This window comes from Hipposideros armiger, unplaced genomic scaffold (assembly GCF_001890085.2).
Source record: "Hipposideros armiger isolate ML-2016 unplaced genomic scaffold, ASM189008v1 scaffold_546, whole genome shotgun sequence".
Taxonomy (NCBI): domain Eukaryota; kingdom Metazoa; phylum Chordata; class Mammalia; order Chiroptera; family Hipposideridae; genus Hipposideros; species Hipposideros armiger.
The window spans coordinates 625,084-629,544 of record NW_017731896.1 but is presented as its reverse complement, the minus strand read 5'-3'; the positions used below and the strand labels follow the sequence as shown (position 1 = coordinate 629,544).

At 45.5% G+C, this 4,461-nt stretch overlaps 1 protein-coding gene across 1 annotated transcript in view; it reads left to right on the top strand.

Moving 5' to 3' along the window:
* The first annotated feature begins 4,077 nt into the window (after positions 1 to 4,077).
* Positions 4,078 to 4,461, top strand: part of FAR2 (fatty acyl-CoA reductase 2) — a 139,834-nt gene continuing 139,450 nt past the window's right edge. The window contains exon 1 of the mRNA XM_019668972.1: positions 4,078 to 4,278. The gene's annotated coding sequence lies outside the window, so the exon portion shown is untranslated. The remainder of the gene's footprint in view (positions 4,279 to 4,461) is intronic.

Here is a 4,461-nt window from a genome sequence, read left to right as displayed (position 1 = left end):
AATTGTAAGGCAACCATTCAAACTTTCAGGAGCAGGCTTTTCAGCAAAATCCACATTTAGGGATATTTGTGTGTGACACTTCTAGGAGATAAATAGGGGCTTTTACCAGCCTGTCTCAAGTGTTGCAACATTTCATCTGTAGTATTTATTTCTCTAGATGCCAGTTTTTGGGGGACTCTTTCTGAGGGAATCTTCTGTACCTGCTTTATTAAATTCCTACCTTACTTCTAACATTGGGTTATAATTATCTATAAAATAGATATAAATTACCATGAGTTGGTAAATCTTACAGTGAGACATTTCTCCTTTATTGAAAGGAGGGAATGTGACATCTAATTACTGAAGAGGGAGAAACTTCCTTTAAGGGGGTGAAAATAAAATAGATCACTTTGGGGTGTTACTTTGGGGTTTATAAAGAATATGGTCATCTTGAACAGCTCACTGTTTGCTTTCCTGTCTTTTGAAGATGCATTATTCTTGAGTGTATCTCTTTCTGGCAACATCTGGGCAGCCTGAAGCCTTTGTTTTTGTATTCATTCACAACACAGTCTCCTGAAGGACTATGCACAGTGGACATGGACAGGCTGGTCCCTGCCAATCTATTCTGACATTGTGGGTTCTGTGAGAATTATTTGTTACTCTTGAAGAGCCATTCTTCACACTTTATTGTGTTAACAGACCACTTTAAGAATCTGACAAAAGCTATGAAATATGAAAAACAAACATAGGCACATTAACCCAGAATTCTGCCTACAATTTCAGGAGTTCACAGTCTCCTTGATACCCAACCACTCAAATGTTAGCAATCCAGAGACCCCAGGCAGGCCCAGCTTCATGGAAAGGCAAACTGTGCCATCGCACAGGGCTCTATACTTAGAAGGGCCTCATGCTTGCTTTAATGCTCTGCTGTCACCTTCAGCTGTTTTAATAACTTTCCAACAAGGAGCTCCACATTTTCATTGTAAGCTAGACCCTGCAAATTCAGTAGCCAGTCCCGACCCTAGGTTAACAACCCTGTTTAGAACTTACTGAATAACATTGTTATCTCATAACCATTCTACATTTCAGGTGAATTCTCCAACACAAACCTGGAAGTTAGCTACTGCATTCTTATGTCATTAAGCCCTCTATGTCCACTTTCCTCATTGACAAGCTAAAGACAACAGACAATATTCTCCTACTCTATTCATCTTAAAAGGTTGTTGTGATGTAGCAATTGAGGTAGATAAAAAGAGGTAGTAATTGTGAAAAAGTCTGCTTACCTTGAACAGTTCTATGCTAACAAAGATGGCATTGTTACAGGCTGAACTTTTCTACTCCATTTTCCAGAAGTTGATTGGGGAAGGTTGGGTCAGTACAATAAAAGGGTTGCAGATCTTTTATAACCCTTAATGTGTTGTTGGGAAAAGAAGTAGCTAAGGTATTCAGTATTTTTAATATTCATTAAAAATTATTATTTAGAGGTTGAAAGTGACAACTGAAAGTACAGAATAACTTGTTGGATCCCAAAGATATTTCCTGAATTAAATTGCTATTTAGATCTAATTGATTCAAAATTTGAACAATAAGAAAGTGAGTCAATGATTGAAATTTTTTGAGGAGGTAACCCACTTTGCTTCGTTTATGTTTTAAAAATCCATATTTTCAAAATCTTGAACAAGTTATTCTTTTATATATTCTAGGAGACACTTTGCAATATAAAGCATACCTAGTCCCTTACCAAGTTGTCATCACCTCCTGTAACACTGATGGAGGAACTGAGAAACTCTGGGCAAGTCCTCTGTCACCACACTTCTCCCTTAATTATTTCTCTCTGTCCTCAAAACTTATCTTTATATCAACTTCCGTTCCCAGCATGATGGCAGCACGGTCTGAAGGGCTGAGGAAGGAAATAGAGTGAAAGGAAATGGGTGAAACTTCCACATTGAAGTCTTATCAAATGGGGGCTAAAGGGGGTAGGTGGATAATTCCTTCTTTTATGCAACTATCCCATTCAGAGTCATGCTGTATACTTCAGGAAGTGAAGTACTTGATAGACACATGACATCATTGGCAAGACAAAACATGTAAATATAAGGTGTTCGTTAACAATAGCAGATAAGTTGTTACACGGCAATATAAGATTCAGCATGAAATGAATGGTGCAGAAAATAAGTGCAATGAATTCCCAAGAAGAGAATAAAATAAACTGAAATGGTTACGGAAGCTTTAGAGGAGAGTTACATGAGTAACTTAAAGTTCTGCTCCTAGTAGAGATGAATGAGTTCTGCTCCTAGTAGAGATGAGTCTTCTGGATGATAAGTGTGAAAAAAATGAAAATCTGGATTTTCTGGGGCTAAAGTTTTATGTAAAGAAAAGGCAGCAAATGAAACTGTAAGAAAGCTTTCCACTGGCTAGCTTCATTCATGTAAAAAATAATTATTAAGCCCATTTTGTGACCAGACACAGTGCCAATTTTACAGCATTTAGTTTTGAATAAAGCAGATGTGCTCCCTATTCTTTTGGAACTTACAGATGTCTTAAAAAATAAACATATAATAACAACGTGTTGAAAGTAGTATGGAGAAGAACAGGGTGGTATGAAGAAAAAAACAAAAGGGCTGACTCAGACTTGGTTCTCTGGGAAGGTCTCTTTGACAAAGAAAGATTTAAACTGATATGGAAAGAGGCATAGGGGTCAACTTGGCAAAAAAAACACACAGTGGAAAAAGCAGTCTGGGCAGAGCAAATAGCAAATGGGAAGGCTGTAAGGAGAGAAAAAGGCTGGAAGGGCTCAAGGGACAAAAAGAAGGCACATGTGGCTGGAGTTTGGTGAGGGATTTGCTGAGAGACTGGATATGAGTGTGAGGAGGAATAGCCTTGTCATGAAAAACTTCACAGACCTTGATAGAGATTTTGAATGTTATTTTAGTGGAAAGCCATTGAAGACTTTAAAGCCAGAAACTATCTAATGTGTATTTTTAAGGAGATCTTTATGACTACAATAAGAGAAGGGACTAGAGCAGTGGTTCTCAACCTGTGGGTCGCAACCCTTTTGGGGGTCGAATGACCTTTTCACAGGGGTCGCCTAAGATCATTGGAAAACACATATATTCTANGCATGCTATTTGGGGATTTACCTTCCACCTTGTCCGAGGAATTAGGTCTGGTGTTGGCCGGTTTTCAGCACATCCTCGCTAAGGTCTATGTCAGCTCTATTCATGAGAGTGCCCGTTCCTCTACAAGCCTCCTCTGAAGATGGATCCATTTTTTCCTTTTAGAATGTAACAATGACCAAACCGAATCCCCTCCCTCCCCCGCAAGCTATCAGGCTAAGAAACAAAACATCTTCTTTTCCCCCCACCCCCCCAATCTGGAGATTGGATTGCTGCTGAGCAAAGCTAGCCCGCTGCTGTTCCTTCAGCCCTCATCCTTTCCAGTCTTCTTTCTACCCACCTGCCCTCTCCGACCTGCCTCCTACGCAGACGGAGCCTCATTTCTGCTCTCCAAACCTGGATAGGACTAAACCGCGCCTCCAGCCTCTCCTGGGTTGTTAAAAGGACACTGCGCTGGGGGTCCACTGCGGGGCACCTCCGCAGAGTCTGGAGCAGATAACAAGCGCATCCCTGCCACGGAGTGTGCAGAACGAACAAGCCGAGTTAACTGGAGTTGGGGCTGCCTTTTCTGCTAGGGTGGGTGGGAAAAGATGTGTCCTCCTAGCGTTCAGACTAGAACCTCTGACCCTCTTTGTATTTGGTCTGTCTGTCTGTCTCTCTCTTCCTCGCTCCGTCCTCTCCTCTTTCTCTCTTTCAAGGCGTGGGAGCTCTCCTTCTTTGCCAGACCAGAGAAGGGAGCCTTTCAAGTTCCCTCTCCCCTCACCCACCGATTAAAAGAATGGGGGGCGGGGGGAATAAAACCGGAGTAACAGCGTGGACCGGCTCGCTGCTGAATGAATGGAGGCTCGGGGCGGGCCTGCGCGCGCGGTCGCCCTGCTCCCGACGCGGTCGCCCCGCGGCCTGGAGCGTCCCCGCCAGCCCCTCGCCCTCCTCCCGCGCCGGGTCGAGGCCGCCGCCGGCTCCGCGCCCGACGCCGAGGCCGCGGCGGCCGCGGGGAAGGTCGGGGGGAGGGTGGTTTCCTCCCGCCCCACACCCAGTCTCGGAGCCGGATATATAGAGTGTCACGTTCGAGAGCCGAAAGACGGGAGCAGTTTGCTAGCGGCTGGAGCACTTCCCGTAGCCTCGGGGAAGACCGGGATTGAGCGGAGCCCTAGTGGAACCCCACCCCGAGCCGGAGCCTCAGGTATTCCGGGGTCCGCAGCCCGGCGGCTCCCGGAGCCCACGCCGCGGAAGGCAGCGCGCGGGCTGCGGGGGCGGGAGGGGCGGGTCCCCTCCGGGCGCCGGGCGGGGTGGGCGTGCGGCCGCGCGGGGACACGCGAGCGTTCTCCGAGGCTCTGCAGGTTGGAGGGGCCCCCGCCGCATCCCG